General features: G+C 41.2%; 1 protein-coding gene across 2 annotated transcripts in view; it reads right to left on the reverse strand.

Annotated features, from left to right (window-relative positions):
• LOC125022215 (dynamin binding protein) overlaps positions 1 to 12,706 on the reverse strand; it is a 56,312-nt gene extending 43,606 nt beyond the window's left edge. Inside the window, exon 1 of one of the 2 annotated variants that reach the window (XM_047608655.1) lies at positions 12,286 to 12,706. The gene's annotated coding sequence lies outside the window, so the exon portion shown is untranslated. The remainder of the gene's footprint in view (positions 1 to 12,285) is intronic. The other variant, XM_047608654.1, reaches the window with a different exon arrangement.
• Positions 12,707 to 14,077: the final 1,371 nt, after the last annotated feature.

Raw genomic sequence — 14,077 nt, forward strand, 5'->3', positions numbered from 1 at the left:
ACCCTGCTTTGATGTTTGACAAATAAGCTGCCTTCAGGTAGCAGCTTGTTGCAGTGTGTTACAGTGGCACCGAACAGTAGCTGAACACGTTTAACACGATGCCAGAGTCAGACAAATAGTACAAAGTTATTTTTTGCACCGAGAAAATAAAAAAAAAGTATAATATTAATCCAGATTTGCATCTTTTTCCTGCCTCTTGTCACTTACGAATGATGATGGATGTGCTATAATTCAAAGTTTTGACGGATGTTAAGAGAGCAAAGTCGACATATAGCTGAATTATTCACCTGTCTAGATGGATGAAACCATTAAATCAATCATTAACGTGTTCGTCGGCATCTTCCCCAGGATAAACAGTATCAAAAATATATTTTTTATTATGCATTATAATTTGCAGAGGAATTAAAACTGTCTCGAGCGAGATGGGAAGTAGCAGAGCCGTAACAATGGAACGTGAATTTGAGTAAACACAGAGTTTGTTTATCCTGTGTGAATGCGCCACATGAATCACAGGACGTCCTCAGGTAAAACTAGTCCCGTGCAAATAGGACTAAACCCTGCCTGCAGTCTATCAGCAATGCTAAGCCTTGACGGGGTTATCCAACAAACAAAGCTGAAACAAAGGCAACCGGACTTGTTTTTTGGAAGACTTATCGCAGCTCATCCAAGTAGCTGTAAATGACCGGTGATGAACTGGAGTCTTATTAGGAACATCTGTGGACAACGGTGCACGCACACTGTTATGATCTTGTTAGTTTTCCCCTTATGAATAGTGCTGTAATGACCCATTAATGGCCAGAAACTCCATTTTTTAAGGTGTGAATGAAGCTGAAATATGTACGTTTAGTATTCCTTGAACAAGAGACACTCCCAGATGAGTTTTATGTGGCCTTCAATGGTTCCATGTTGTAACGCCGAGCTCATGAGTCCCATTTCAAGTCGGCAAAAGACACGAGACGTCGGTTTCAGGTGGTGACATCACGTCGTAGAGGTAGCCCTCTAGAAGCCACCACGTCTAATAGTTCGAAAACTTATCAGGTCATGAAATGTTTGACGAATCGGGCCATTACGGAAAACTTTCCACACTTCACAATACAACAAGAGGAGGTTGTTAACATGTGAACACCATCTGATGGCAGCGGCAATTTCCGTTGTGTTGTGTTCCCAGATCTCTCCTCCCTGTTTCCCCGATGTAAAAACACCAAAACATGTCACATCTAATGATTTTTAGAAATAAGTTTATAAAAGTGATTTAAACTAGTCTGTTTATTAGCGTAATGTTTCACTATGACTCATTCTGACTCACAGCAGCAGGGATATGAAATAAACAGAGGAAGGAAAAAAAAACAAAAAAAAAAACAACAGGTCCGGTACATTTTTTTACGTTTCGACTGTGATTTACATCTGTGTCAAACCGTACCACATTTATAATCCTTCAACCAGTAGAAAGGATCACTTTAAGGCCAGAAACCATTAGTTTGTTGTTGAGTATGTGTTCATCTGTGAAATGAATCTTATCTCTTAGCCACAGGCGTGTCTTCTCTTCTGTTATGATTTATGAGCTGCTGATAAGCGACAAGTATCCTCCAACACGCTTCTGCAAATGAGTACAACCGCACTGTGCAACAACGCCGTCCAACTGTTGTGTTTAAACAAATATATTTTGATAAAAAACCTGCTGGAAGCACGATTTTAGGCCTAGAAAAACAAAATATATATGATCCATCAGATGAAACTGTGGATTTAAAACTACAAGGACTCACTCAAACTGTTTTTTTTTGTTTTTTTTTTTAGGGACAGAGCGTGAATGAGACCGTGTGAGAGGAGCTAGTGTGCACCACTTGGCACCGTCCTGGAGAAAGTAACAGGATTACGACAGACAGCTAAGTCAACAGCTGAGACGCACACACACACAAGCTAACACAAGCACACACACAAGCACTGTATCCAGACACACACCTCACAGCTGACGGCAGGACAAAGCACCAACTGTCCCACCTGAGACACCACCCACCACCCTCCAGGAGACTCACTCTACATGTGTATTTAAGGCAAATGTTGTGTGTTTTTAAGGGGAAGTGTTTAGAGACAAGACAAGACAAGATTTGCCTCAAGTCTTTGCATCTGCATCGAGCAACGAAGGAAAAGTTATAAGTAAGATTCATTTCATCCCAGTTAATGGCAACGAAAAGAAAGAAAGAAAGAAAACATCCATGAAAGATAGTTACATTTAATTCAGACTTAAGAGAAGTATTTAAGTATTTTAATATCATTGAACAGGAGGAATCCTGGTGTCATTTTTTTCACATATACGTTCACAAAATATTCCCATTTCTAATTCATAATAGAACAGAATTGAGTTATACTTCTAATTTAGGACATGGAAGTGCACAAATAACTATTTTTTAATTAGCCATTATAATAATTATGGATGTTTATGCTATAGAGGAGTGAAAAGCATCCAGTATTTGTATTTGCTGAGGGGAACAAATGTAGTTGTAGTCGAATAAAATTAGAAATAGATGTAAAAATCCATTTTTTTTTTAATTACACTTCTAATTTAGGAGTTAAAATAAGTATTCTTTAATTAGTCAGTGTAATAATTATGGATGTATATGCATTGGTTGAACTAGTAGTGGAAAATAACTAAGTAAAGTACAGTACTGAGTACAGTATAATAGCCCTAGATGACTGGTTTTCATTAAAATTTCATCATTAATCAAAATCATTAATGAAAACATATTGTGTAGTTGTGTCCCTACTAGAATGACAGACACTCTGCACACTACACCGATCAGCCATGAGATTAAAACCCCCATTTTAACCACAGTAAATAACATTTATTGTAGCAAATCAGTGTAATGGTGGAAAATTGTAGTTCCCCCCACCTAGACCAGACCAGACACCCCCCACCCTATAGCTATGACACAGTCACACACACAAAAAAACTTTAGCATAACACCTTAAACCGGTTAATTTTCTTTCCGATCAGACGATTAAACCGCGTCAGTACGAGGACGGACGGAGTGGAGGAAGCGTTATCTGCTGACCGTCAAGTATCTTTTATTGAACGCCGTCTGATGCCAACAATAAAGCCGCTGCCTCATTATCAGTCCGCCCGCCTGCCAGGACGAGGCCATTCACCCTATTCAGACGTAGTGAAGTGGCAGCCTGCCCCGCGCGTGAAAAAAAACCAACGCAACACGGACACAAACAAGGGCACACGCTGGTAGAATCCTCTGGAGAGGACGGGAGGACAGCTGATGTCTTTTGATAGTTAATTGTTTACGGTGGACTCGCGCTGGGCAGCGGTTTGGGCGGCGTAGCTCCCAATCCAGAGTGCTGAGTCCACACATTCACCTCACAAAACAACACAACCTAGAGCAGGTGGACAGTTCTGGATATTAAAAACTGTGGTTGGACATCTGTTGTGTCCTTTTAAACCCGTCTAGTCTTTCAGCACATGTGATTGAATTGGGTTGGGGGGGAGGACAGTTGTCAACACGAGTCATGTGGTTTTTACGACCATGTTTGTAGAGTCAGTGTCTCACAGACCCCATGTGGTGTGATGACATAACCGTTCTTTACTGACGGGGAATAATGGTTTATACTCAAAAACGTGTCTTAAACTCTGAAACAACCCAGAAAATATTCACTTTACTGCAAAACTATTCGAACGGAAAGTAGCAAATCCTCCCCACCGAGAGGCTGCGCTGGGAAATGTTTGGCATTCCTCTTGAAAAACAAAGTGATTCCAAACTGGTGAGGGATGGACAGCTGGGGAGTTTCCAAAATACAAAAAGAAATTCTGATTTTCATGTACCTTCAACTCAGAGGTTACATTATGAAACGTATCATAGGAGTGAATGGTGTGATCCAGGTCGTAATCAATGCATGCAAGGAAACCAAAGTCATAATTATAAATTACAATTACAAGTAACTGACACTCAACTAAATACATAAAGGAAAAATGTGAATCAGAATTTAACAGGTGTGGAAAAAAAAAATATCGATATGGCAAAATATCGCGATATTTTTTACTTACGATACAATATCGATTTTGAATGTCTTCATATGTTATAAAAGAAAAACGGAAATGTGATAAAATAACACAATGGAGAGCAGAAAATATACAAAGGACAGATACTTGGTTAAGATATTACTAACAGCTGCTAAAAAAAAAAAAACTATAAGGGGTGATGTCACAGCTAGTGACGTCTCCATGGTTACGGCCACTGAGCGGCAAAAAGTGACAGATGAACATTGAGATTAGCAGCATTAGTTTGAATCATAGCGTCTAAATTGTAAAATTAGCAAAGAGCTGTTGTGTGACTGACTGAACCAACAGATCTGAAAAGCAGTCAGAGATATATTTTATATTATATTATATTTATATATCTGCCAAAGAAAAGAGAAGTAAATGGATCGCTGCATTATGAAGAAACAACTGAAATCCAGGCAAAGAAACCTGGTGTTGTGGTTCACATTTAGTGTCAGTTAATATTAATTTATGCTGTATTTATTTGATGAAGTTTGATGAAGCTCAATTTAAATTAAAAATGGATGAAATGGACGATATTCAAGACTGAACAGCGACGGAGACCAAGCAACACGGACAGATAACTAGAGCTATAACTCCCGCATGTTTATTTGTTCTTGTATATTTTCAATTTATGTAAAGGAAAAAACTCTTAACAAAAAACTGAAGTGAAAACCAAAGTAATTCCAAACTGATGTCGTCGCCTTCTAGTTTGATGGATTCATCATTTGCAGCGAAACATGTAGGTTCTGTCGTCGCTGCAGACAACACACATGAAAGGGAGCAGCCCAGCTCTGTAATGCATTTCATGGAGATGAGGCAGCACGACGTGGCCCCGTCCAGCTGGATACAAAGAACACATCTGGAGCGAGCGGAGCGAGAATGCATGAAGATGCCAAACTCTGCTGAAATATTTGGTGAAGCCGCCCTGTTGAACTCAAACACACACACACACGAGCAGACCACACATATACACACAGATGGTTGAACGCACGCACACGTACTGTATCGTACTGTACTGCAACGCGCCGACTGTGCATTTTTATACGAGCGATCTTAGCGGAAACAAACCTCATGATTTGGATGACGTGTCAAACTAAAACACACCTTTCCTTGGACTAACAAACTAACATCATCGTGTCACAGCCGAATGACAAGACAGAAATCCTCCAGTGGTGATTAAATGTCAAGCAAGACGTGTTATTTTGACATATTTTAGTTTTTCTCCATCATGCAACATTTTACAAACCTAATATTAACTTTTACTTTAAATGAATGTGGATTGGACAATTCTATTAAAAGAAGGGTGTGATGCAGAACAAGTTTATTTTCTTCTCGCGCATCTACTTCAAAGTGGAATGAGAGGCTGTTAGCTTGTTAGCTTAGCATAAACACTAGAAATACAGCAACAAGACGGCAAAGAAAAGTCTGAATTTGTTGTTTTCGTGTGTTAATTAGTCGGAAAACTAGATGAAATCTTTTGCCTCGTCCGAATATAACTTGGTGTGTTTAAGATTTACATTTTTTGAGCGCAGAAAACAATTCTTCATATTAACTAATGCTATAATGTTAAACTAAATTTAAGCTATTTAAGCTACACAAATTGAAAATAGAACAGACTAGAATTATTGATGGTGGTGAAATCTACAAGACCACACGAGGACGAAGTTTTAATTGTTTCAATGTAGAAAAAAAATGCACTGTTGATTTGCCACGATGGTGTTAGTCTCCGTTTTGGTTTTGCCAGGCTACTGTTTTTAGCCGTCGTTAGCGCGACATGGGCTTGTATTTCCCATAAAACACATGAAAAACTGAAATTACACTGTAACAGATTTAATGATTTAAAGATTTAATGCAACAAAAGCTAATCAGAAGGGCTAATAAACGAAATATTACAGGAGCTTCTAATTACTGTTTACACTCGCGGCGGCCATCTTGGTAACTCAGCTCTGGAGTAATGGGGCGTCTACAACTTTCTGAGTAGAAAATCTAGCTGAAACGTACAACTTTGAACTCAAAATTTCCGACTTCTGAGTACAAATAGAACTACATTCAGTCTTCATGCTAGGCTAAGCTAACCGGCTGCTGCTAGCCTCAGGGTGAGTGTACAGATACGGAAACTGCACTGACGCGTATCGGCTGGAATAACCCTCGGTGGGAAAGTGACATTGCTTGAAACTGAAAATGTGTTTGAAGTAGGTGAATACATATATGCTGAGAACAGACAGCTTATGTGCTACATATTGTGAGCTGCAGAGCTAGCATTTAATAATCCTCCACAGTGTGTTGTTAGATGAGATAATGTAGCAGGTATTTATCTGAAGCTAAAGGTCTAATAGCTTAATCAAATAGTTGATGTGCAGCCTCCTTCTCTCTGTTACCACAGGACGTTTAGTGAAGCTGTTAACTGACTGATGTCTAGACGGTTTGGCCCGTTCCTCTGCTACATGTCGTTTCAGATGCACTGCAGTAGTACTTCAGTTATGTACGCAACACTGCAGCACAACAATCGCTGTTAAGCAGAGACATTCAGTGATACAGTCCCTGCAGGACGAGCCCGTCTCTGTAGAGACTCTTCCACAGCTCGGCCAGTTCTGTCTTGTTTACGAGCCTCTAAACAGCAAAGACGTGTTTACATTAATGATTAATGCACAATGAGTGGAGATTAATGTGAAACAATAAAGGGTCAGTCCTTTAAATGGAGACGGGGAAGCTGAAGGAAAATGGTTTAGCTGGTGAATGTTGGGGGAAAACCATGGGTGGGTTCTTGTAAAGGACTGGAAACACTCCTTCTGGCTCATCCACTGAAGAAAAAGAAAGAAAAAAAAAATCCACCTACGTCTTCACATTTTCATTCAGTTCACTTTCCAGCATCTCTGCATTTTGGCCGGCGCACAAACATTCCTCAGGGGGGATGCAGCCATTTTTCAGACTTTTCATTTCATCCGGACTTCTTCCTTTCTTTTCTTTCCATAACTCCCTGCGCTCGCACATTTGTCTCAGCATTTTTTTTTTCTTTTATGCACGTGTTGAAAATCGATGCCTTGTATGACACACACACACACACACACACACAAGCGCTGCACGTTTTGCATAAACACTTCCACGCTGAGGAGGAGGAGGGGGAGGAGGAGGAGGACGAGGAGGACGAGAGCTCGGATGTCTGCGCTCGCAGGGCCCAGGCTGCGTTGCCACGGATACAGGGATCTGTTTGGACGGCGGAGGGTTTTCCCTGCGAGGACCCCAGAGCTGCCCGAGGATGTGCCGCACCCTTAAACCGAGGCTGAGCCCTAATAGTTTGCACATGAGCCGTTACGTAACGGAGCTCTCACGACATCACGCCTGCAGATTAATCATCGATTCTGGGTGGAAGGGTAAAAAAATAACGTGCACTGTTTTGTTTTTTTGGGGCAAAAGTTTTTACAAACTTTTAGAAACTTCAGGGTGAATTAAGAACATTGGAGAGAGAGAAACATCCAATAGGGCTGTTAGTGAATCAATTCTTTTGACCACGTTTGTTAGGCCTGGAATAAACCAAGGAGGAGGAGGATTGTTAATACTAGCTGTACTTTCTTCTTCAACACTGCCACAACAAGCAGCTACAAGTGAAATGACTGCAAGAGGCTTATTGGGGTTTTTAAAGCTCAAAAAATCTAAATCTATGGACGATTAGTCTCATATCTGGAAAGTTCCACCAAGAAACCGTCCACAAATTCAATTAATTCCACAACTGTAAGAGAAACTGATGCACCACTTGTGCTGCATCAGTGTATGATGTTATTTATTTATTCAAATAATCTTCCTAGTGCCAGTTTGAAGTGAAGCGAAGTGAATTATTAAGCCTATAACTTCTCCTCAGATGCTCTTCCAGCTCCTCTGTTAACTTATGAAACACCCGATTCTTCCCGACAACGAGCAAACTCAACAAATTTGCATCAGCTTATTCAACCGTGACAGAGTTTTCACAAAAGGGGAACATCAACTTTCTTAATTTGCTTTTCTTATGCCTCATTCCTTTGCAGCTTCAGTTTCGCACCAGCAGCAGCAGTGTCAGCTTTACATTACAAACTAAATGAATTCTCCTGACTGAACTACCGCGCTGTCGTAGATTTCAAGGTGTCTGAGAAACACCTTCTTTCCCAAGTGACGTTTCGTAACGTGGGACTTCCCCCCCGCCCGCCCCGGTTTGATCGGGTTATTTTTATTCTCGTGACTTCGCTCTGTTTCACATTCTGTGCTGCAGCTGCAGAGGCTCCTGGTCGTCTGCCGTCACAAGCACAAGAACAGTCACGATCATCCGTACGTTGCAGAATGCAACAAAAAAAACTCTACTGTTTATGATTCACTGGATGTTTGTGTGACACATGCAAACCGACACAAACGTCTCAAGTTTCCTCGTCAGCCGTGTGCTGATATAAGACCCCACTCCACTAAGCGTTCAATAATTCATGGCGCAGGATGTTTAGGCGCATCCAAAAAACTTCACTAGGCGTTAAACACAAAAAGAGGGACAACAGAAGAGGAAATGGATACCAGCGCTCGATTATTGCTCTGCTCTGGAAGTAGAGAATCAGCTTTCTGGCTCCAGTTTGTTTGCCGGGTATGACTCAGAAAGTAAATTTTTGTGCAAAGTCCCAGAATGCAAGTAAAGACAAGTTAGTGACTCTCCAGTTTTTCCCATAAAGGCTGTTAGTTGGATCCCTGCAGGCGAGGAAAAACCGAAGAGCTAAGCTTTAGCCAAAGCACAACTCCTCCTAACGCAGAAATGAAACAGCAAAATAGTAAAAAACCAAAAAACAAGTCCAGATATTCAGTCCACATGTAGTTAAAGATGTCACACTATGTGCTTTTACATGTTCCTTTTCTGTTTTAGTGTCTATTAGATTAAGTTTACAAGCTTTACTTTAAAAAAATACTAATAATCATTATTATTAAAATGATTTTTCTCATCCTCAAAAGCCCAGTGCACCGTGATTTGCTCAGTCTAGTGTGAAGCACTTAAAGAGCGTGTCGAAGTATTATGCAAATTATGCAAATATGTCACATGGTTCAAAGATAAATAAAGAATTAAAGGAGCAGACAGGACACAAGGTGGTTTTTGGAGTTCAGGGGGAAGTAACTTAAGCTTTGCGACTTTCCAGAACATTTACATGCACTGAAAAGGACGAGAAAAACACCAGTAAGCTTCATGTAGCCACAATAAAGCCATTTCATTTTCTTCTTAATATACATTTCAACAGGAGGTCGTTTTATTTTAGCCATCGTCTCGTTAGGAACATCCTCTCAGGCCAGTTTGTCCAGTTTTTACGCAGTAATGTCAGGACTTTTGTCCAACCCGTTATATTTATGATGCACTAGGAGGCAATTTGCATGGAATCTGCATCCGTCCATCCTCCAGAGTCAAACTTGGACATCTGGTATTGATAACCGCTCTTTGTCGTGCCAATCTAGTCACCAGGCAAGGAGGCGAATGATCTGAAAAGTGACGCCGATAAGGGACAGAGTTCACTTAAACAATACAACCTGTTAAACTGTGACCTATGGAGGCGAAAACCAGACTGATTCTATTTCGTCGTCCGCGTCCGTAGCGTTTTTTTAATCCTCGGCCATCGTTTTCCGCTGCGTTCAAACTGAGTTAAGATGCAGAGCTGAAACACAACACCCTCGCTTTGCTGAAAAAACTGAAGCGAAGCCGAATCTGTTAGTGTTTCGTGATTCAAGATTTACCCGAAACAGCCCCGATGACTAAAGCTGCACGTATGCAAACACAGTCAAAGTGAAAACCGTGCTGTGTTCCAAGTATTTGCAGCGCGAAGTCGAACGGGAGGAAAAAGGAAGGAGGATGCTGTAATCTAATATGTAATATGTATATCTGATCTCTGGATCTGAAACTGACTCTAGTAAATGCTCCGAATATTAAACGTTAGCGTCATATTGTTGGATAGAAAACTGAACCCACAACATCTCAACTAATAGTTTCTCTTTCATTTTCTATTTGACAGCTTCAGGGCAGCAAACATCACTCACATCCTCACTGAATCACTGTATTACATCTTAATTAAACCTACATAATCATTGCACCTTCTTATTTAACATTATTTGCACGTTAACCCTTAACCTTTCTCCATGTGTCGCCATTTATTTCTTTTTTTTTTTTTTGCATGAAAATTAATCTTTAGGATCTAGAGGATTTCTGGACGATATATTTGCACGGACAGTATGATTATGTTTTACACCACACTACATAAACGTGCACAGTGGAGTCCAGAGCACAAAACCTGCAGCACAATTCACACATGTTCCAGTAAATCTGGACCACGTTCAAGCAACAAACTGGAATTTAAACATGAATCAGACTGAGACTGAATCACCTGCAACTGGACTCGTTTTGATTTTATTTCTCATGTTAGACTGTTATTATTATTATTATCTGGAACATTCACACGTTGGCTTTGGAGTTTCTGGGAAAAATGACTGAATTAGTAAAGAAAAAAGAAAGACAAAGACACCACGCAGGTTAACCTTAAAGAATGTCTGTAAGTGGAGGTAATGCACCGTTAATAACATCTCGTCATGTGAGTTTCGAGCGTGCGCCACCCACTGATGTTCCAGATAAAACTCCCCACAAGTCACGTAAGAACCGAAGACGCCGCGTGTGGACGAAGGCGAAACCTCTAACAAGTCCGCTTTGTTTTTTAGCTACAATCATCAGACGTGACCCACTGAACTACTGGATAGAATAACAAAAAAAAAATACAACATTGTAATAAAACCACAATAATACAACCAGAGCAGGATATAGTCGCCGGCCTCTGAGGTGTGTGTGCGATGCCACATCACAGACTGGAACATCAGACAATAGAGCAGAACAGTGCAGAGCTTGTGACCAGACCACCATTGTTGAGTGTGCATGTGTGGGACGGGAATATTCCCAGCACTCTGTGAGGACATGAATCAGCCGCTCACATTATGGGGACATACGTCCCTGCACAGTGAGACGCATCACGTTAATGCCACTATTTTTGCAGAGCGATTAACGTTCTCAGGACAAGGTGGAAGTTCTCTGCATCTACTGAGTTACAACCGGAGCACGTCAAGTCTCGAATGTCGTAAATAAAAGCACATGCTGATATACAGACTAGTGCCTCCTCCCCTTCGTCCTCCCCCTCAACCAAAGACAGACCAGTCTGCAGCACATTTCTTTGAGGATAGTCTGGAGAATATATTGGTGTTGCATTATCCAAAAACAAGAAAAAGAAAAGGGTAGCTGGCTTCTTCGGTTCTAAAGGACCGATGGGGGAGTTGGGGTTTAAATATTAAATGTACAGACACTAGACAAGTGTCCCCAACTCCTCCACCGATGATTATTTCTCCAGAATAACCTGAAAAGATACTGCATCCCCCCCCCCTCCTCCTTTTTGGCTGAGGGGGGGAGGAGAAGGAGGCCTCGCTGTATCAGCTGTGTGCTCGGCCACAGCAAGTGGCATCCGAGTCTGCTCCACTGGTGACTCAGTTCACGTCCACAGCTGCTTTTTCTCCTTTAACATGTTTGGATATTCTAACTGTTGTAACACTAAGGACACACATTCGTCCACCCACATGTGCACAAGAGTGGAGGAAAAAAAATACACAGACAGCCCTAAAGAAGTTTTAAGGTTATGCTACATGTAGGTCCGGTTAAATCCGTGTGGGGGGGGGGAGGCTCTGTTTACTTGCGTGGAACCTCACATGATGGAACAGCTGACAGCAGCAGCAGCAGCAGCCACAGGTGACAGGCGGACGGAAGGGGGGATTATTATTTGCTCTGCAGCACTTGTGTCCGTTCCCACCAGAGTCCGGTTGTGAAGCACACGCGGGGAGCTCGCCTCGTGGACGTTTTAAAGCATTTTCACGGTGTGTTCCGACGCATTTACGCACGCTTCACCTCAAGCCTAGCGCTCGCGTCCATCGCCCATCATTCATTCAGTCCACGCCATTTATTCAGGCGGTTTAAGTCAGAGCTGTGTGCTCCCACTGAGACTTCGCGTGTCCGTGTATTTTTGTTTTTTTGTATAAATCAAACTCAAAGCAGCGTTTATCCAAACGATCCAGAGTCTGGCTGTTGGCTACGCAGAGCTACCACGCAGAAACTCACCTTGTGGTCGTGGCAGTTAAAGCATTTCGGTTACCGCAAACTTGTGCCAACGCGTTTACGCACGCTTCCCCTATTTTGCGTGTAAAAAAGCGTGGAGGGGTTTCTTTCTTACCTGGAAAGTGGTCGTGCGCCCTGAGCGAAACGCGGTTGTGAGGCCGTCGGAGCGAGTCAGACCCACATATATATATATATATCTGCAGCCCGGTGATGTGGAGTTGCCTCCTCTTCAACGCGGCGACACAACTTTTTTTTTTTTTTTGAACGGCGGCTACGCGTCCCGCGGCCGTGGAGGTGGAGGTGGAGGTGCGCCTCCTCCCACAGTCATTGTTATTTCCCCCCCCTCCTCCCGGAAGAAGCGCGTCGTCGCTGCGGCGTGAAGGTCAACAGAGCCCGGTGAGAGGAGGCAGCGAAGCCCGGCGGTAAGAGACTGGATCAGCTGTCATCGCGTTAGACACGGGAGCAGCAGGCGAGCAGCTCTGCGCCTCTCTCTCCATCCCCACGCACACGCACACACACAACAACGCCACCCACTTTTACCGAGGAGACCCACGGCTGGCCCGGCTGCTGCCTGACTGAAAAGACGCGCCCGTTTCTCTTTAATGTTTGAGAACACGCAGAAGGAGCGTGTCACTTCTGAATAAAGTGGGGTCTGAACCTGATGTTTAAGCTCAATACTTATATTAAAATTAATATTTAAAGTGTCACTGTTCGTTTCTCTGCACTAAAAAGGAAATCACTTAATAACATGTCATTAAAATATGAAGTTTATATTTGAAAATTCACCTCAGATATAGGTTAACCTCTGACTTGTACTAGTTAAGGATTAAAATATCCGCTTTATTTATCTCCTGGTCAATGATTGGGATGAAAATGTGTCTTAGATCCTCAAATTTATTATTTTATTGACCTAAACTTTCAAACAGAGAGTTGTGTTTTTCTTTACTTTTAATCTGAAATGGGTTTTTATTTTTAATATCCATCAATCTGTTCACGTATAGTCCTACTTAAGGATTCAGTTTTAGGTTAAAGATTAGGACTTTTATTATTTTTTATTATATATATATATAATTATATTTATATAATTATTATATATTTTGGAATAAAAGTGACTTGTGAGCCTAAATTTACTCCGTTTACTGTCTCATAAGACGAAAACATCACTTTCACTTCTACTTTTGTGACCTAAAGTGAATTTGATGCTGCTGCTGATTCTATTATTTTTATTGAGCTAAAACCTCATGTAGATAATTCATTAATATTATGTTTAATCTGTAATAGTTTGTATTTTTTAATCAGTCTGCTAATTAATTGTATTAGTTACGGGTACTTTTGTCCAATTAGTGTTGGAAAAACATACTTTAAAACCCAATGTTATTGGGTTTACACTTTTATTTATTTATTTCAGGATCAGTAATCGTCTAACACTGTCAGTACTTTAATAAAACACAGAGTAATGGAACATTTTGTGATTTAAATGAGCAGTGCTGCTTTTTTTTTTGTGGCTGAGAACAAATCAAAATCAGCACGAACATTTCCTCATATAATTACCTCATTCCTCTGCAGGTCAGCACTGGTTCGTGCTGTCCACTCCACCCACACCGGAAAATAAAAAAAAATTAAACAAAAAAAAGTTTCAGGAACTGATCTAAGTTTGGAACTTGTGAGTTTTTGTACCAGCTTCTATTCAGATGAGTAATTTAGCCGAATGAAATCATCATTTCAGTTTTTCTGACGTTGTTATTGTTATTATCAGGTCCTGATGGGGTTTTAAAACGTGGCTGGAGCAGATAAAAAGCAGTGAAGGGTAAAAGTTAAGGTGTAACTGTGGCTCACATGATGTGGGAGAAGCTGCAACGTTTCAATGCAATAAATCTTTTTGTCTCTGAGCAGGAAGGTGAAACCAG

This window comes from Mugil cephalus, chromosome 16 (genome assembly GCF_022458985.1).
Source record: "Mugil cephalus isolate CIBA_MC_2020 chromosome 16, CIBA_Mcephalus_1.1, whole genome shotgun sequence".
In the NCBI taxonomy this organism is placed as follows: Eukaryota; Metazoa; Chordata; class Actinopteri; order Mugiliformes; family Mugilidae; genus Mugil; species Mugil cephalus.